A 21,898-nucleotide genomic window follows, 5' to 3' on the forward strand; every position below is an offset into this window, starting at 1 on the left:
CTTATGTCTTTACCCATCACAACAATGGTGTTCCGTACATAATTTGGGAGGCGTGCACAGAGTCGAAGCCAACATGTAGAGACCCTTTTGACGGATTAATGAGTTGTAAGGGGTACACCGCACGGTGCTGTCCTTGCCCGTTTCATGGGACGCACACAGAGGCAACACCCGCCAGGTAGGTTGAAAGGAAGGTAAGGAGTTGATAGAATCTAAAATGAACTGGGCTATTGGGTGAAAGCGATGGACTAAATACTGGGCTATACTATTTATTATTATTTAATTTTAGACAAGCAGCTGATGCTGGTACGTTACTTAGAAATATTTCACAATTTTAGATAGTTTATCAGTTTATGTTTAAATTGATTCACACTTATAGAGTTCACAACTTCGGAGGGTAACTTGTTTCAAGTCTTTACAATTCGGTTTGAAACAAAGTTTATGCCGATATTTGTTTCATAGTTTGGGTTTTGCTACTCTAATTCGACTTTATAATATCATTGCATTGTATTGCAAATTGAAACCGAAACACAATTTCAGTTTAGAAGCCACAATCTCATCGGGATTTTGTCAAACATCGCGGTGGAGGTACCAAATGCAGAAAAGCGGCATTTTGGTTTGGACTGTTTGGATGGACTTGCAATTTCCATGTGTCGGGCGCCCGGAAATGAAGGCCGAAGTGTCGATAAACGACCCAACGCACCGAGAGTACTGCGTCAACAACCTATGATCCATGCTTCTGGTTGGACAGTATTTCCAAGTTTCGTTTGCTGATTAAAATCAAACATGAACTGAGTATAGGTGTGTGCAAGTGAAATAAACAGAATATATATCCCACCCATATATAACCCATATATATATTTTGTTTATTTCACTTGCATGGTACGTAACGTACTAGGTAGCTGCCTAGTCTAGGTTATAACAAACGTTTACACGTGACTTTCATGATGCATTTATAGTGATAATGATTCATCATTCAAGTTCTTTGAGTGATTGGTGTAAAACTATTATTTTTTACTAGCTAAAAATAAACACCTACTTACCTAATGTAGTATACCTACTCGAGAAACTGAAAACGGTGAAAAATAGAGATACTACTCCTAAAAATATGTGTGATACCTCATTAGATTCGTCATGATCTCATGATGCCTAGAAAAATGTATGGGAGTTTAGGAGCCCAGGTGAGGAAAGTTGAACTATTATAATAAGTGCTAAAGACGAAATATTAATATTTTGACATGCATGTGCGTACTTGCGTAGTATACGTGCGAAAGAGAAGCGTATATCTGTCGTCTCCTGCGCACGAACACGGACTCTAGGGGCGCGCAAGCGTGCAGTAACATGTTAAATGCCAAAGCGGAGTCATGTTACGGTTTGGCAAAGCAAGGAGCCGATATTCATTGTTGTGATGTGGATCCAGTGTAAGAGGCAAATACTACAATGTGCATGTCCGAATAGGTATCGTTAGGTGATATTGAAGCGCTGATAGATTAGATACCTATTACATATGTATGGCACTTTTTTAAATAAAATAGTACAAGTCCCACGTGAGCAAGTTCCCGGACTCCCCCTACAGCCTTAAAATATATAAAATGACTCGACAGGTTTACTAGAGATGCCCCGAATAGTGGTTTTTGCTGAATACCGAATATTCGGCCCCTCTCTCGGCCGAAGCGTCGAATATTCGGCATGACATGCGAACATTTTGAGTCACAATTATTTTTTGTTGAACATAATTAATGAATATAGTTACAAAATTTAGGGTCAATCAAATCAGACCCATGATAAAAATAAAATATTTTGTAATCAACAAATGCTCAAAAAGGGGTCTTCGTATTTTCCAATAATACAATTCAAATGTTAAATATACCTAGTTTATGGTTATTTTTATTATATTTTTTTTTTCAGGTAGGTGCAACAGATATTAGGCATTTGGCCGAATACCGAATAGTAGGTAACGTTCGGCCGAATACCGAATAGTAGGTAGCATTCCGCCGAATACCGAATATTCGGCAAAGTGGCCGAATAGTTGCCGAATATTCGTGGTATCTTTTTAACCACGTGTAGCGAAAACAATTCAAAGTTTGATATATGAATTCGAGCAGTTAGAGCCATCGCTTTTAATCGTTGGTCCATTTAAGAGTACCTAGGCCTGAAGGTATGGGCATATTCAAGCATTAATATTCAAAGGCACGGTACGCAAACGTTTATTACCAAGGCGTTACGAGTCTTGAACGAGTAATAAGAAACAACGCCGGCTACAACTTATCACATAAATCAAAGATCTGAAGCAATTCTGCAAAAGAACCAAACAGCGTTAAATCATGGAACTCCATTTGTGTATTAAACTATAATTTAGAACTTTACTCCAGGTGGGTCAGATTAAACGACACATTATATGTACCTAAGTACTCGAGGGAAAGCTGTGTTTTGAAGCTATCAATCTCTGAGTTAAGAAGTTTGATGTATCTGAAAACGGTATTTCTGTGTTTCAGATATTATGTAGGTAAGTGTGGATATAATTTATTTGCAAATAATGAATATTCAACTACAGAAGCTATACCTATATAAAATTACTTTATAATAAAATTAAAAACTGAACCTAAAAATTATGTAAGTAGGTAGGTATATATTTATGTTATTGTAAGATTTTGATGTAGCTACGGTAAAATCTAGGGTTTATTGGTAAACCCCAAAATTGACCTACTAGTATTTGTAAAAAATAAATTAATTAAAAATTATAAAAACACGGCTGCGAAAAAGCGAACTGAAAAGACAAAAATAATTTTTAGTTGTGTTAGTTTAGTTGAGTAACTTAATGAATGTAAAAAATAATTAGAATATGAGTGTTTAGTGAAGGTTATAAACAACAAACGCAAAAGTTTTATGCTCATTTAGGATCGTGACTGTACCTGTGTATTTTATTTCAATTGCAGTCGGGAACCTATTCAATGGGAAAATGACAATACATCAAGGTCCCCGACTGCAATTGAAATAAAATACACAGGTACAGTCACGATCCTAAATGAGCATAAAACTTTTGCGTTTGTTGTTTATAACCTTCACTAAACACTCATATTCTAATTATTTTTTACATTCATTAAGTTACTCAACTAAACTAACACAACTAAAAATTATTTTTGTCTTTTCAGTTCGCTTTTTCGCAGGCGTGTTTTTTAAATTTTTAATTAATTTATTTTATTTTATACTTTTTAGAATTTTTACATTCATTAAGTTGAGTAACTAACACAACTAAAAAATATTTTCATCTTTTCAGTTCGCTTTCTCGAAGTCGTGTTTTTTAATTTTAATTATTTAATTAACTTTGGGGTCATGATTTCGTTACTAACCATTTGAAGTCACTTTATATTACTTTTGCGAGGGCGTCCTCAGTACAGAAAGGCACGCAGAGCGCCGCATATATCGGGCTACGCCCGACTCCTTTGGAACGCGTACAGTGCGCCACGAACGTCGGGCTACGCCCGACGCTTTGAGTGAGAGGGCACTGAAGGCGTCTTGGTAAGCGTACAGCGTGTCACGTACGTGGGCCTACGCCCCCGACACTTGGTATGAGAGAGTCGAAGGCGCCTGGCTTTGGACCGAGTGCAGCGCGCCACGTACGTCGGGCTGCATCCGACTCTTTTACTATTAGAGCGCCGAAGGCGCCCGGCCTTAGAACGCGTACAACGCGCCTCGTACACGCCTGACGCTTTGAGTAAGAGGGCGCCGAAGGCGCCCGGCTTTGGTATGCGTACAGCGTGTCACGTACGTCGGACTACGCCCGACACTTTTAGTATGAGAAAGTAGAAGTCGCCTGGCTTTGGACCGCGCGCAGCGCGTCACGTACGTCGGGCTATGCCCGACTCTTTTAGTATGAGGGCGCCGAAGGCGCCCGGCTTTGGAACGCGTACAGCGCGCCACGTACGTTACGTAGGCTACGCCCGACGCTTTGAGTATAAGGCCGGCTTTGGTAATCATACAGCGTGTCACGCTACGCCCGATACTTTTAATATGAGAGATTTGAAGGTGCCTGGCTTTGGACCGCGTGCAGCGCGCCACGAACATCGGGCTACGCCAGAACCTTTAAGTGTGAGGGCGCCGAAGGTGCCCGGCTTTGGTATGCATACAGCGTGTCACGTACGTCGGACTACGCCCGACACTTTTAGTATGAGAAAGTAGAAGTCGCCTGGCTTTGGACCGCGCGCAGTGCGCCACGTATGTACGTCGGGCTACGCCCGACTCTTTTAGTATGAGGGCGCCGAAGGCGCCCGGCTTTGGAACGCGTACAACGCGCCACGTACGTCGGGCTACGCTCGACGCTTTGAGTATGAGGGCGCCGAAGGCGCCCGGCTTTGGTAAGATTATAGCGTGTCACGTACGTCGGGCTACGCCTGACCCTTTTAGTGTGGGGGCGCCTTTGGCGCCTGGCTTTGGACCGAGTGCATATACTTGGAAAAGTTGCAGGAAGCGCACATCTTTCTTACGCTCTGAGTAATGTCATCATCATAAATGTTAAAATTAAATTAAACCATACGGTTATAATGATACTTTCACGATTTGTTCTGCCAAAGTCGGTGCAGAGTTAGCTTAGACGGACTCTGCATCGTATCGATTAATAAATAGAAGTTATATTTTAAACTTTCCGATTCCATTAGCGCAATTACGAACATGTTTTAAAAACTATGAGTAGTATGTACCTAATATAATATAATTATATTTTTTTATACTACTACTTTACTAGAAAGTCTTCGACCAGCGTGTGTTGCCAGTGATGACATATGGAACTGAAACGTGGCCGCTTACTGTGTGCCTCATAAGAAGGCTCAAAGTCACCCAAAGGGCAATGGAGAGGGCTATGCTTGGAGTCTCTCTGCGTGATCGCATCAGAAATGAGGCCATCCGCAGCAGAACCAAAGTAACCGATGTAGCCCTCCGAATCGCTAAACTTAAGTGGCAGTGGGCGGGGCACATTGCCCGTAGAACCGATGGCCGTTGGGGCGGAAAGGTTCTCGAGTGGCGACCACGTACCGGAAGGCGCAACGTGGGTAGACCCCCCACAAGGTGTACTGACGACCTGGTAAAGGTCGCGGGAGTCCGCTGGATGCGGGTGGCGCAAGACCGGTCATTGTGGCACTCTTTGGGGGAGGCCTATGTCCAGCAGTGGACGTCCTCTGGCTGATATGATGATGATGATGATGATGATATTTTTTTATGATCAGCGGTCAAACTCTTTCCTTTTATTTTAATAAGTATCCCATTCAATAATAATATTTGGTTTTATGAGATTAGCTTCTCTTAACATATTTTGTCAATTCTTACTTTCTCAGAATGAAACTTAAACCCACATGTTGCATATATTTTATCAATTGGCTTTCAAAGCCCTTCATTTTGATACCCTACTCGATAGGTTTGCACGATATTTTTTTCTAAATGTTGCGTAATATGGCGCATTAAGTCCGCCATATTGTTTTTATAATGACGTCATATAGCCTATGTTAGCCGGGATGACGTAAGGATTCTAATGATGTATCATACGTCTAAATCGGTTAAGGCATTCAGAAGTTAAGGTGGAATAAAGAAACTCACATACATACAAACATGAACGCTGAAAACAATACACTCTTTTTGTTTGGGCAGTCGTGTAATAAAAACTGGTAATAGCCTGAAATGTTATGTTCATTTTGCATCAAGTGAGCATCGTTTATTTTGGATTTGGTGTTTATAAATTCATCCTATTCGGTGTTTATAATTAAATACTTTATTGATTTTTGTTTTTACGCGTTATGTTTTAAGCCAAATAAATATTTTCTGTTACTATGTTTACCGACGTGACCTATTTATTAGTGCAGCGCATTATTTTATATTGAAAACTTACTCTTACATACATGTAGGTAAGTACATAAAACTAAAATCTGTTTCTCTAAATCATTAAATCGCATATTACTTTGGGTTGCGTGGGAAATGCATCATATTATTTGGAAAAAGATAATTGTAAAATATTATCGAATAAACTGTAGCTAGAGTCAGTCCATTAAAAGTCTGCAGCGAAGTTGATAGCCCACGCAGTGCATGTGTTATTTTAAACGTCAAACTTCTATGAAATTCTGACGTATAAATGACACTTGCACTGCGTGGGCTATCAAATCCGCTGCAGACTTTTCTTGGTAAGACTCTACCTACTTAACCTACGTTTCACTCACATTATTGGAATTTTGGCAAATTGACATTTAAAAGAACAAAAATGTGACTCAACGGATTTGATTTGACAATGGATAATAAATATGTACATACTCGATTAGAAACGGAACTTATTTATATTTTAAAACATTTTATTACACCTGAAGTATCTAAGTATGGCGTTATTGTCCTTATCGCAAAATAATGTTAAATACTCTTTAGTAAGTATCAGTAACACAGACAAAACATCCTCCAGACTGAGCATAGTCGCGCTACCCCCTCTGCCACGCATACGGTAATTTTACTCCATGTTCGAGTCGAAAGTGTCTTTGTGTGACGTCCGTGTCTTTGAACGGACCAATCACGGCACGGAACTTCGCTCACCTCGTCCCGCGCACCCCCGCAGTTTTGGCATCATCGGTTGCATGAAATAATTGCTCTAAACTCGGTCTAGAGGATTCCTAGTCTATGATCAGTAACGATATCAAGAGTTGATATTTTATACCTCAAAATTCCGATGTAAGTATCAAGTGTGTGTTACGAAATAAAGCTGCAACATTTACATGCCGTTGACGGACAGATAGTACATGGACTGGGCAATGAAAAACCCCATTTGAATGTTAATTGATATACGATGGAAATAAACCGATGGCCATCGCTTTTTATCGGAGCTTTAAGAGTTTTATTATTATAGTATAAAAAATAACAACTTTCTTGTTACGAGGCGTGGTTACAAGTTCGGTGTTATTATACAATATACATAGTTAAAAGTTTTTAATAAGCAAGCAAAACGCTTTATATTCTTTTTTTATCAAGGTCAATCATATTCACAGTTCTATGGGAACAACTTTCAGAACTTTAACTTTATTTTTTACATCATGTAGTTAGTTATTTTTTCCTCGTGCAGACTTTAAATAATAATATTGTTGACAGTTAGAGCGAACGAGCGCTTACATCAAGACAAAAAGCAAGCGGACTGTCGGCGCAATTCGGGAATTGAATTAGAGATTTACTAGATATGAAATGGTAAAGATAGGTGACGTTCCACGGCAAAAGGTACCTTATGGCGGCTGGCGCTTACGTCGCATAGCGCATAATATTGGAGCGGCGTTAATAATCGCCAACCGCCATAAGGTACCTTTACCCGAGGGACGTCACATATCTTTACTATCTCATATCTAGTGAATCTCTAATTGATTTCCCGAATCGCGCCGTGTATGTATATATAATCGATTCGCCAAATTAATAGGAGTGACGTACCAACAGTTTCCATACCTATTTATGGCTAAAAAGGGGACAAGCCTATATGGTAGCTATTTTCCATTTATCATTTTCGAAGTCGAAAAGACTCCTAGTATATACCTAAGTATTATGAATGTTATGATATACAAAACACTCGATTTTGTAAATTATGAGCACGTATCCCTAAAGCTGAAAATACTTAACGCAATATTCGCAAAATGAAATACAATACCAGTGTTACCGTAAAAACCCGTTTTAAGTGAAAATGCGCTTTCCCTAGTTAAACTAGTTTTACCTGAAATTAATTTTGAATAATTAGTGCAAACTAGTTTTCACCAAGGCACTTTGTAAATCCCAGTTAAAACTAGTTTTCATTATGGCGCTTTGCGAAAACTACTTTCAATTGAAAAATCCCAGTTAAAACTAATAGTTCTCACGGAGGCCTTACGGAAAACTAGTTTTTACTGTAGGCATAGCATATGATTGTCGCGACAGTATCTCGCGGCAGTATCGGCAGCAGTCCTTTTCTAACTATGTTAATAAAAGAGAGACGGGGTAGTCTATCTCGCCGCGAGATACTGTCATGCCAATCATGTGCTAGCCCGGCTGGTGAAAACGCGTTTTCTCTCAGGCGATATATAAAACTAGTTTCAACATGGGAAAACCCCTTTTCACTAAAAACGGGTTTTACAGTAACACCAACATGATTCCTATTACTTTCGCGATAGAGCGAACGAGCGCTTAAAACAATTAATATAATATTTAGATTTTCGATATAGTTATGATCGTGAAAATCCATAATCACAAATGTATTTGACTGGTTAGATCATTTTCCCATAATCATAATTTACCTGTAGCATAATTTCTATTCGTTTTTTTTCCTAAAATCATAATTTACCTGTAGCCTAATTTCTATTCGCATTTTTTCCTATTCTTAATTTACTCCAGACGCATTAATTCCTAGGTAAATTTTTTCTCATAATTAATACTTTCCAAGTCGTTTTATTCGCATTATTTTTATTTCTTAGGCGATAATATTACCATGGTCCCACCGCACTGTTTCTTTTCAAAAAAACATTTAGTTTACAACTTAGCTAGACGGAGCCCCGCTCGCGGGGCTCCTATTTCTGGGCGGTTTGCCCTTCGGGCATCTGAAGCTACCTAACGAACCTAACCTACCTACACTTTTTCCCCAAAGTGTAATGTTTTCATGGACGTCACACTAAATTAATAGGTTAGGTAGGTTAGGTTCGTTAGGTAGCTTCAGATGCCCCAAAGGGCAAACCGCAAAATTTTTTTTATAATATAATGTAAATAAACTTCCAAAAGATGTCTACAAACATTTTGCGTGACAGGCTACTCCATATAAAAATGAACTGCCATAGGGACCATCAACATCATTCGATGCGAGAGGTATAACTCGACTCACAAAGCCTATATCAGCATTGTTTCGATATTATTTCATGAAAAATCACTTGTATTTACCGCTGAAGATAAATTCCATTGTGGCGAGTTTCCACGGAGGCTGTCGCGCACGTCACGTCCGTCCGGTTCCGGGAGGCTGCGCTTCAAAACTGTTCTCATGTTGCACTACTTTACAAGACCATTCAAACCGTTAACAATAATACTTAGAATCCTACTTTGGAAGCATTAAAAGCAATTTCTGTTTTTATTTTTTATAAAATATAAAATAATCCTATTATTTTATATTTATTGATTGAGTTGTGAGGCTTGTGTTGAGGGTACTAGATGACGATAATTATATGTAATACAGGGTTACATAATATAAATACTTATACACTTAGGAAACATCCATAAATTAGGAATAAATATTGGTTCTAACGTAGACAAATAAATGCCCTTACCAGAATTCGAACCGTAGGCAGGGTCAATCTACCAACTAGGATAAGAGGCTTTTATATTTAAGATAATTACAAGAAAAAAGAAAAAATCAAGATGACGAACCAAATCTCCGCAGTCACGTCTCCTATATATTTTTTATTTTACAATTAAACATGTGCAATTTACAGTCGGTATATCTATTTATTGTGTAAATTATCTGACCTTCTTTTAACACAAGAAACCTTTTCGAATTTGTAGTTCTAATATAAGCCCAATATTATGCATTTAGCTTCGCATATTTAAATACTCAGCATTGCTACTATGAATCTGAGAACGCATTAAAATTAGCATCCCTAAATTGGGCATGTTTAAACATGAACAGCTAAATAAACGGCCAACTACATCCTTCCTCGGCTCGTCTCTCGGTCACGTTTTTGCTTCGTCAGCGACCACTCCGGAGACACTACAAAATGTGCATACTGCATTGGAACGCCGCCAAATGTTTATAAATGCAGTGCCCGGGAGTAACGAGCGGATTCTTCGGAGCGTCACGGTAATTGTGCATTCTGATGAGCTTCAATTAAAAAAGAGCCAAGTGCGAGCTGTGCAATCAGTTTTCAGTTGATATCACTCCTCAACTTAGAGTTCGCTGTAAAAAAAATGCTTGATGGTAGGTACTTTTAACTTAGTAAGTCTTTTTTGAGCATATGAGCAACTCAAACAAGGGGTTCACTATAACTATCTGAGTGATTCTCAAAATAGTGGCATCTTAACCTGTCATCGAGTTTTTGAATTGAATGTGTGCTCATTTGCTCTTTTTCATATGGAATAAAAATGTTTATAGATAAGCAAAAACAATGTTTATCGAGGCCAAGTCATTATTTTTGTTTTTATTTAGTACTTATATTGAAAAAAAAAATGAAAAGTACCACTTTTCACTGTAACCTGTCTTCTCTTCTCAGCATATTTGCGTCCACTGCTGAACATATGCCTCTTTCATGGATTTCCATGTTATTCTGTATGCGGCGGTTCTATGCCAGGTCGGCCCTGCCGTCTTTCTAATGTCGTCCGACCATCTGGCTCGTGGTTTTCCGCCCCCCGGCTTCCCAGTCGAGGTCTCCAGAACAGTACTCGCTGGCCCCATCGGTCGTCATCCCTGCGGCAGATATGGCCGGCCCATTCCCACTTCAGTTGCGCAATTCTTTTGGCGATGTCGGTAACTCTCGTGCGTTGGCGAATGTCCTCATTCCGAATTCTGTCTCGCAGGGAGATCCCGAGCATCGCGCGCTCCATGGCTCTCTGTGCCACTTTTAGCTGGCGCACCCTGCCGACGGTCAACGTCCATGTCTCGCATGCGTAAGTCATCACTGGGAGGACGCATTGGTTGTAGACCCTGGTTTTCAGTGACTGTGGGATTTTGGACTTGAAAACATCGCCTAGCTTTCCAAATGCGCCCCAACCCAATTGAATGCGCCTACTAATTTCGGCATCCAAGGGGTTACCGTCAAGCGTTATTTTCTGGCCCAAATATACGTAATCGCTTACTCTCTCCATCGTTTTGCCTTCCAATGAAATGGTTGCCTTTTCAGCGGTGCTCATCCACTTTGTTTTCTCCATATTCATTTTTAGACCAACTCGCATCGATGCCTGGCTTAGATCATTGAGCATGTGTTCGAGATCTTCAGGTGTCTCTGCGAGTAAAACAATGTCGTCAGCAAAGCGTAGGTGGTTTAAGTACTCTCCATCTATCTTGATACCTCTGCCGTCCCAGTTACAGTGTTTAAATACATCTTCTAGTGCATTTGTGAAAAGTTTTGGAGATATTACGTCACCTTGACGCACTCTTCTTCCGAGTGGTATTGAGGTTTTGGAGCCTTGAATTTGCACTGTCATTGTCGCTGAGCGGTAAAGGTTTTTCAACAGCTGGATGTATCTGTAGTCTGTTCGGCAACGTTTTAAGGAGTCAAAAACTGCCCAATGCTCCACCGTATCGAACGCCTTCTCATAATCCACAAAGGCAAGGTAAAGTGGTATATTGTACTCAAGTGACTTTTGTATCACTTGCCTTACTGTGAAAATATGATCGACTGTACTAAAACCGCTCCTGAAGCCCGCCTGCTCTTTAGTCTGGTATTCGTCCAATCTTCGTGATATTCTCGATGTGACAACTCGTGAGAATACTTTGTACACTTGGCTTAGGAGGGCAATAGGGCGGTAATTCTTAAGACTTGTCTTGGCGCCTTTCTTGTGAAATAATGTGACCATGCTATTCTGCCACTCTTCTGGTATTTCACCGGTGAACAGAGCTTCGTTAAAGATCCATCGCAGTAACCTGTCTTATCCAAATGCATCGCTCTTCCAGTTTTAGTTATTTACATTTTATAAGCACCAATTAATGTTAATAAAATATCAAATAGTGAATAGAATCAGGCGTTACTTTGCGGAAATCTATACTAATTAAAACCAAAATATTACTTTGCTAATCCGCGAAAAGATAACGTGCTAGTCAATCAGTGCTAACCCGTTATACTTACTTGCGTATTTTTACATGCAATTAATATTCCCACCCTCCCACCGCAAAAATAAATACGCAAATAAATATAACAAACCACCACCAAAAGAATAAACCTCGACACGTGTTTCGCCTCTCTACGAGGCATCCTCAGGAGTTGTTGACGGTCTGACGCCCGGCAACGGAATGACCTGTCTAGAATGGTCGGCCATATTTATACCTTGACCACTCCCCCTACCGTGCAAGTGTGAGTGAGATGGAAAAATTCGTAATAACGGCGATGACGCAACATTCAATTGTTCGTTAAGAATCATGCCCCTATTGTTGTACCTAATTATTTCCAGTTGTTCCAGAACACCCAAACGCAATCCCTTTTCGCAAACATGTAAAATATCAAAAGAATGATTCTCAGATAAAGTGTGACCTGTATCTAATAAGTGCTTTGCAAAATTGGACTTCTCTGGATGGTTATGTCTATATGACGCAACATGCTCTTTATACCTAGTAGTGGGAAAAAGTCTGGAGTTTATAAGCTTACCTGTGACGATTGCAATAAAGTGTATGTGGGGCAAACGGGCCGTAGTTTCACTACTAGGTATAAAGAGCATGTTGCGTCATATAGACATAACCATCCAGAGAAGTCCAATTTTGCAAAGCACTTATTAGATACAGGTCACACTTTATCTGAGAATCATTCTTTTGATATTTTACATGTTTGCGAAAAGGGATTGCGTTTGGGTGTTCTGGAACAACTGGAAATAATTAGGTACAACAATAGGGGCATGATTCTTAACGAACAATTGAATGTTGCGTCATCGCCGTTATTACGATTTTTTCCATCTCACTCACACTTGCACGGTAGGGGGAGTGGTCAAGGTATAAATATGGCCGACCATTCGAGACAGGTCATTCCGTTGCCGGGCGTCAGACCGTCAACAACTCCTGAGGATGCCTCGTAGAGAGGCGAAACACGTGTCGAGGTTTATTCTTTTGGTGGTGGTTTGTTATATTTATTTGCGTATTTATTTTTGCGGTGGGAGGGTGGGAATATTAATTGCATGTAAAAATACGCAAGTAAGTATAACGGGTTAGCACTGATTGACTAGCACGTTATCTTTTTGCGGATTAGCAAAGTAATATTTTGGTTTTAATTAATAAAATATCATGATATATAATAACATAGACAATATCTTTTAAAATGTACGTTGCACGGGTCTTATATATAATTTGTGTACAACAATATGCACGCACGAAGTTTGTCCAAGGATATTTTCACTGTAACCTGTACATCCGCGGTATCGCATCACACTCACGCACAAAAAATTATATTTAGATCATAACATTGACAAAACATTAGCTAAGTAGCAAACTAACCACCGTAGGGAACCATTATGACCCAAGTGTCGTAGTTTCGGAGATACAAGTGATTATCTTTAATCACAGGACAGGAATCTGGAGTTTGTAACAAAATGTTAACTTGAACTTGTCTCGATTATTTTACGATATTGGTATGGGGCATAATGTAATAATATTATTTTAATTTTGTATGAAGGTATATTCATCTATGCAAAAAGTGACACATTCGTATGATTATCCGTTTAAGAGATAAAATACAAAATAATGTATTTTTCACTATAACCTGCTTAACTTTAACCTGTGATCAATGTACAGTGTAAATCTTGACAGGTGATAGTGACTTCTGATTCGATACATATATGTACAAGAGCTTTGAGTCTATATATGTCCGCTTTCACTAGCATAATAACGTCAGCTCGTGCTTGCCGTCTGGATGTTCACACAGGAAATGCAGGACGTGAGTTAAGACTCCTTCAATTTGATTATATCTTATTTTATATTAAAACTCACTTTAACCTGCTACAATTCCCTCCTAACCTGTGTAGTGTAACTTTAACCTGTATCTCAAAACTTCAACTTGCCATAGATTTCGTTCCCGTTTTGAAATTTGGGTTACTTGAAGTATTAAAAAATATTCTTAATACTTAAAACTGAAAAAACACAAAAAAGATTTTTTCGTTAACTTTAACCTGTAGATAACCTGTTAACTTTGAGAATCACTCACCTACTGGTTATTTTTTATCAAATGCACTTAATTTTATTGCATTAAATACCTAATATTCAGACATTAATCGTGTCAGATTTGTTTGTGTCTTGCTTGGTGCGTATGCTAAAAGGAACGTTGGAAGACCGATGCTGCGCTTTAAAGACCTGCATTTGAAATCTACCACCATGCCTGGGAAGCCTTAGCTGTAGATCGCGATGGATGGCGCAAGCGTGTTATGGAGGGGAGAAGGCTATGTGACCAAGCCTGGTCTAATTTAGATAACAGAAGGTGTCGCAGAAAGCAAACCCGGACTGGAACCTCAGGTGACAGGAGCTTTCTCTGCCAAAAATATGGCAGGTCGTGCCGCTCACGCATCGGCCTCCACAGTCACGAAACCCGTTGTCGTTGTCTAAACAGCAATGCATAAATCGTCTGCAATCAGCGAAATGCTATACATGGAAGTATTCTGTCCGCTCAATTATGACCCAACGCAAACTACCCCGCGATAGGCGGTACTTACAAACTGCTCGATTGGCAATCTCAGTACCACCGAGATGACAGTCAGTGACAAATGGCTAAATTGATTGATAAAAACAACGTGTTTTTGTAATTAAAAATATATTCATGTGTCGTGAAGTGGTGCAGAAGTTATTTTAGTTCATACCAAGGACAGTGGAATCACTTTTCACTTGTAGTAAACAGATAACTTCAGTAGAATTTGGAAAAAACATGACGATTTGTTTTCAATACTACCGTGCTAAGCTAAAACGTAACAACTGCATACGACTTTTTAAATTGCGAGGATAATAGGGATGGTGTTATGCTAAATGAAGTAGACTATTTTATTAACTTGTGTTTGGTTTAGGTATTATCTATATAATTATAAATGTAGTAATAAATTCCTTCTTCCAAATTTGTATTTTCCTTTTTTATTTCATGAGATGGAGCTATAAAAAAACTACCTAGTTATTTCAAATTAATAATCAAATTTGGTATTGTCATTTTACATTACTTTCCATTCAGATTCCCACAAGATGCTATTCGCAGAGAACTATGGAAAAAAGCTGTCCAATTAGAGAGACATGAAATTGAGTGGATGCCTGGCAAGATATCTAGAATATGTTCTATTCATGAGATATAACCCGTGAGATAATCATACCCGGTCTCCTATATGTAGATACATTTTTCCTATCATGCTTTCACTGAATTAATTTAACAAATACACACATTATCTGAAAATGTCGATCATTTGAATCCACTCTCTACTGTCACATAATATATGTAGGTTCTCTCTCAAGCCATTTCCGTCAGTAGAAATATAATGTGAGTTAATATGTGTTCAAAATGCGAAAGTTTAAAATATTATAAGAGCGGCAAATTTAGAAAATGTAAGCGCGCGAACGGCTGTGGTCCTATACAAAATTTTAATTTTGCACCTTTTTCTACTGACAAACTTGCTTGACCGGCTATATACATATAAAATATTCTGAACTGAAAGTGGGGATTTATTGTGACTCCGCCTGTTCAAATATTTTTGACCCGATTCGTGTACCCATGTAAATTTTGCAGACTGTATAGCCAGTCCGATTTCTAAGACCAAGTTCGCCATACATTTACTATGGCGTACTTGATCTTAGAAAAACGGACAGACTATACCTGAACGTGACTTCGCACTGCCATGCAGATTGATAATAAAATATACAAAATACTTATTATAGCGGAATACATTTATACAACAATGATATATTTACTTATGTTGAGTTAGTCTGTCATGTCTTAACAACATTTTAACTAGTTATCTTTTAATCTGCATTAAATTATTATACGTGAATTATTTGACTGGTTCTTCACTGTATGGCATAAACCTATCCCTGTCCAAGTCATATTCTAATCAAATATGAACCGCGAACTCTCAGCGGCCAGTACGTACAGCAAGAAGGTTATTAGCGGATTAATGTCGCTGATTGGTAGTTATTGACATTATATGCATTTCATCTACACTTAGCTACGAGTATGTACCATTAGTGTAATAAAGATGACTCTTATTTTGTTTACCAGCTTTGATTACAGGCTCTGTAAACGCGTCGTCTTATTTGAATGTAGGTGTAATTGTGTATGTGTGCTAATTTGGCCCGAGAATTTGAACGGTAATGTTCCTAAAGGCGGTATCCATGGTTATATATGATCGCAGTCTGCAATAGACGGAATCGTGTCAGATTTGTTACTGCTCTGAAGTAGGTACAGTCGATGTCAAAGATATGTTTACATATTTCGCCTTATTACAAAGAAGTAAAGTTAACAAAAGTGTAAATAATTGACCTTTGACATCGACTAAAAGCCCGTGAACGGCGTGAACACGGGCTACATGGTGACGATACTTATTCTAATTTACGGTAGTTAGGTACACTAGCATATACTTTAACTTTTACTAGCTTTAAATATAAGCGCATTATGTTACCTGTTCAGTCAATTAATTGCACGAACTGACTTCTGGGAAGAGCAGTGCCAGTGACAGACAGACGGCGCGATTCGGGAAATGAAATAGAGATTAACTAGATACCTACGATATAGTATCTAGATATACTAGAGATATGTGACGTCCCACGGGAAAAGGTACCTTATGGCTGTTGGCGCTTACGCTATTATTAACGCCGCTCCAATATTATTGCGGTGCTATGCGACGTAAGCGCCAGCCACCATAAGGTACCTTTTTCCGTGGAACGTCACATATCTTTACTATTTCATATCTAGTGAATCTCTAATTCATTTCACAAATCGCGGCGCCAACCGCCATAAGGTACCTTTTGCCGTAGAACGTCACATATCTTTACTATTTCATATCTAGTTAATCTCTAATGCATTTCCCGAATCGAGCCGAGAGTAACAAAGCCACCTGACGTTTATGCTACAAGCTAATGACTGTTAGTATACGTAATACTATAAGTATACAAGTGTGTTATGGTCTATGGATAGTACATGCATGAAAATAAATGATTTCGTATAGGTTTGTTGTTAGTTGAGTACACATCCAATAACGGCACAAATAATTTTCACCCTTGCAATACTGCGTTGAATAAAAAGTCTCAACTGAAACACGCGCTACATTTGAAAATTCTCTCTAAACCTCGTATCTCAAGCAGTCATCAGATGTAAATTAAACTCTAAGTTTCTCAAAATAAGGATCGCAGTTCCATCCATGTAATTTGCATATATGCCGGTAACAAAATGTTGAGTACGTTCGAATGCGCGACACGTAGCAGGGCGCTGCAACAACCAACATACAGTTTTTATTTCCTGTTACATTCAACGACGAACAAACATTCGTACTTTCTTTATAACGTACGACGCATGCAATATTAAAACGAGACTACTCGAGTATTGGACTTGTAAGTTTGAAATGTTTATGAGGGCGCGGCTCCGTACAACTTCTTTGAAATTATTATTCTTCACCTCAGGCTCAACATGTAAATAGGTATCTGAATTTGCTGTAGTTTAAAAACATAAATTTTATTTAAGTATGTAATCACAAACTAAATTTAATATAAGTATATTAAATGCATTCAAATGTAGACCTTAGTTCATTTTTAACAATGTCCACACTTGAATGGTTTTTCAGTTGTAGTTATAGGAGTTATGCTTAGCGTTACTGCGAGACGCGCCGCGCATATAATGCAAACAATATAAATATACAATCACAATGTACACCTTATTACAATGTTATAAAGTCGAATAAAGCTTACTTAAATTATTCGTTTGCAACAACCATCCGACGTTAACGTCAAATTAATAAATTTTTACTGGCTTTTTGTTTGCTTTATTCAGTAAATCGTCAATAAAAAACCCGGGCATGTGCGAGTCGGACTCGCGCCCTGTTCGCGTTCCTGTTTAAACATGAACAGCTAAATTCCTGTTCCTGTTCCCTTACTTAAATTAATAAATTTTATGTTTTCAGGCAAAATTAACACTGATATCGTCCCGATTCTATACGGGGCAAACCTGGTCGCCCTAACCAAAAAGGACGGAGGGGTGAGACCCATTACGGTGGGGTCTACTTTACGACGTCTGGCATCAAAAATTGCGGTTAGACACGTTAGATCTAAATTGCAATCCCTTTTTGAACCCATACAGCTAGGTTTCGGTACGAAAGGTGGGTGCGAGGCAGCCGTCCATGCCCTAAGGACCTACCTATCACTCGATGATTGCGAAATTGTTGTCAAAATTGACGTTAAAAATGCTTTTAATTCGGTTGGTAGAGACACCTTGCTGAAAGAAGTTAAGGACAAAATTCCGGAACTATACAATAATTACCTTTTCTTTTGCTATTCAGACCCATCTAAATGAATGTACAAGTCACATGAATTATCTTCTGAGTTTGGCTGTCAGCAGGGTGACCCTCTCGGGCCAGCAATTTTTAGTTTGGCTATAAATCCAATTATCAAAAATTTTAAATCAATATTCAATGTGTGGTACTGAGATGACGGAACCCTAGGAGGCGACGTGAATACTGTGCTCTCTGATTTGTCTTTTATTAAGAGTATTTTCGAAAATATTGGTTTAGAACTGAATTTCAGTAAATGCGAACTCTTTATTCATTAATATTCTTGTACTTTGACCGACTTACAATCCAAATTTGACGATCTGACTCCCAATATCAAATCAGTAGACAAGTATTCTCTTTGCCTCCTAGGTTCTCCTATATTCGAAGAATCTTTTCCCGATTATATTTCTAACTCTATAACTAAATTCAAAAGTCACACAGATCGCTTACTCGAAATTAGCCCTCATTATGCTCTTGTGATTCTTAAATCTCTTTGTCCCTAAATTTACGTATGTGCTCCGCTGTTGTCCCTTTTAGAAACATCAAAATTTAATGTCGCCTATAGATGATTTGATCAAAATTAGTTTAGAGACGATTCTAAACATTCAGCTAAGTGAGCTTTCCTGGTCTCAAGCGTCCCTCCCTATATATTCGGTTTGGAGGATCGCAAAATTTCCAGTGTGGCTTCCCCAGCGTTTTTGGCGTACACTCATAGCACGTCTGGTCTCATAGGAAATATCTTAAGGGCTTTGCCCACAAACTGTGAGATTGCGGGCTTTGAGGACGCCAAAAATGCTTTTAAAATTGCTTGCCCAGGCAAACAATTTCCAGACAACCCAAATTCACAAAGGAGTTGGGATAATGTTTACTGTGATTTAACTTACAATACTCTCCTAAACAACTGTACAGGTCCAGACCGCGCGAGGCTTTTGGCGGTCGGAACCCGGGAAGCCGGTTACTGGCTACATGCCCATCCTTCGCCCAATACTGGTACTTTCTTGGATCCGACCTCCCTTAGACTGGCGACTGGTTTGCGACTCGGGGTTTCGGCGTGTACGCCACACATATGCTCTTGTGGCACGGACGTGGACCGACTGGGACACCACGGATTATCTTGTCAAAAAAGTGCAGCCAGTTTTTCGAGACATGCGTCGCTTAATGACATAATCCGTCGGTCTCTTGCCACCATCAATGTGCCTGCTCTTCTTGAGCCGACTAGCATTATTAGAGATGATGGCAAGAGGCCCGATGGGGTGTCCTTAGTTCCTTGGAGCTTGGGACAGATGTTAGTGTGGGATGCTACCTGCGTAGACACACTGGCACCGTCCCACCTCCAACGGACTAATGTAAAAGCGGGCGGGGCGGCGGAAAGCGCCGAAATTTTAAAACGTAATAAATATAAGAGCCTCGGTAGAGAGTACCATTTTGTACCATTTGGAGTTGAAACTCTAGGTCCATGCATGGGGTCCCAGCGCGCATAAGTTGTTCGCAGAAATCGCGAAGCGTCTGGTTGACGTAACTGGGGACCGAAGAGCTGGCGGCTACCTCGCACAACGTATCAGCATTGCGATACAGCGAGGAAATACCGCCAGCATCCTTGGTACAATGCCTCAGGGGCCTATTTTAGATTTAAGCTAGTAATTAATTTCGTTTAGTAGTAGGTACCACTGTATGTATATATATTGTATGTAAATAAATGATTTTACCTAGTATATTATTATAATCATAAGGAATATTTTTTTAAACGTTAGTGACTTAATAAATAAAATACTTAAATAAATATAGCCAGTAGGTACTCTCATGATCCAAAAGTATCTCCCTGGAATACTTTTCTAACTAGAAATAAATCTGTACAGTTTGCGTTCAAAGTATCTGTTATGTTAGTTCTACATATAAAGACATATTTACTAAGCTACTTTATTATTTTGATGCTGACTGTACAACTACACATTGTGTTTACAAACATCAGCTTTTTAGGGTTCCGTACCCAAAGGGTAAAAAAAGGGACCCTCTTACCGCTATTACTAAGACTCCGCCTGTCCGTCCGTCTCTCTATCTGTCTGTCTTTAACAACAAACACTAAAAACAAAATAAAATAAATATTTAAGTGGGGCTCCCATACGACAAACATGATTATTTTTGCCTTTTTTGCGCAATGGCACGGAACCCTTCGTGCGCGAGTCTGCCTCGCACTTGGCCGGTTTTTTATTAAGAGAAGGATGAAAGTTTCAATGTAGGTAGGTTAGTTTAGGCACATAAATGCGCTTTTAGAGGCTGCATCCTTCAATTAGCCGAAAAATATTAACAGCCGGATTGTAGGTATATTGGATTTCAAGGCTCGTTGCATCTCTCTAGTTTGTTAAAATGTATCTCCCGCGCCACGTCACCTCTGTCAATACAATACAGGCACTGGTATAAGACAGGTGCAATGGTATTAATTATCTAAGGTACAACTTCCAACTATGTTAGATACTACAACTTCTGAGTGCATTCATCATTCCATATTTTTTCAGCTATTCTACCCTACGGGCGGAATATCCGGTTCGAAGGACCAATGTTGAAGGGCTATCCTGATTCTAAATATGAACTTAAATGATTTTACTATGAGTTTAATGATAAAGAAAAATATTACAAATGCGACGGAGCCGAATTATAGCCGCGGTGGCTAGTGGGCAAGTTACCGGTCATCTTGGCTGCCCCCCGCTCGCACCTCACCCCGAGGTATCAGGGTCAATTTAATAAAAAACGTATTTATTTTATACTGACAAGTATGTTAATATTATATCGTCAACACAATAAGCACGCGTGTTTGAATGTATACGTTTGAATAAGTAATTTGTTTAAAATATGTAATATTCTTCCGGTGAGCCTTAAGCATAAATATTTAATTTTGTACAACAATCATGGCAGTCGAGAGCACACCCAGTTACACCGTAACGATATTTGTGGAACCAGGTCGGTGTCGGCGGGCAAGTTTGTTGTGCCGAGGGTTACTAATTACTACGGCGATAGATGTCTTCATAAACGCCTTCCCTACATACTCAACAGCCTGCCCTCTGACATCAGACAGGAAGCCAATAAAGTAAAATTTGGTAAAAAGCTGCGTAGTTACCTCGTAAATCGCGTATAGTAATTGTTGAGCATTATTAGTAATGATAGATGTAAACTATTTTGTAATATAAGAGAGTAGAGACTGCAAGATCCCACAGTCAAACCGTGTAAACTGTTTTGTGGGACACTGTACTTGTATAAGCTGTATATTTTTATGTTAATAAATAAATAAATAATAATAATCTAATCACAAAAAGTTATTGTTTTTGGTATTATTATTAATTTTATCAACTTCCGCTAAACACCAATTCCAGTATATATATTCAAAAGTGGCCATACAATTTTGCGGTTGGGAGTACCTACAACATTTTTTCATAGATCTGCATCTATTTACTTCTAATGTACAGTGATTTCATAATTATTCTTACAAAACGAAATGCCTAAAAATACCTACACATCTTAATGCTATCAAATTTTCACATTTCTCAACACTGCCAGAGCGGAATCAAATTAGGTATTATTTTTTACATAAATGTTGGTTCGTGTCTTTTCGTTCGTCGCAAGATGGATAAATTATTTACTGGACGGCGGACGTAATAGTTAGAGAAACAAAGCAGAAAATTGTCTCGTTCAGGATAATAAAATAATAGTAGCAGTGCTATACAAGCAAATACCCGAGATGACGTTAGGTAAACAT

General features: G+C 38.9%; 1 protein-coding gene across 2 annotated transcripts in view; it reads right to left on the reverse strand.

Moving 5' to 3' along the window:
• Positions 1–21,898, reverse strand: part of LOC134792172 (cytochrome b5-related protein-like) — a 526,347-nt gene that overhangs the window by 213,975 nt on the left and 290,474 nt on the right. The window contains exon 1 of one of the 2 annotated variants that reach the window (XM_063763410.1): positions 9,455–9,464. The exons of the other annotated variant lie outside the window; for it this stretch is intronic. The gene's annotated coding sequence lies outside the window, so the exon portion shown is untranslated. Of the gene's footprint in view, positions 1–9,454; positions 9,465–21,898 lie in introns of those variants that run through there. 2 annotated transcript variants of the gene reach the window in all.

Source organism: Cydia splendana, chromosome 7, assembly GCF_910591565.1.
Source record: "Cydia splendana chromosome 7, ilCydSple1.2, whole genome shotgun sequence".
Lineage (NCBI taxonomy): Eukaryota > Metazoa > Arthropoda > Insecta > Lepidoptera > Tortricidae > Cydia > Cydia splendana.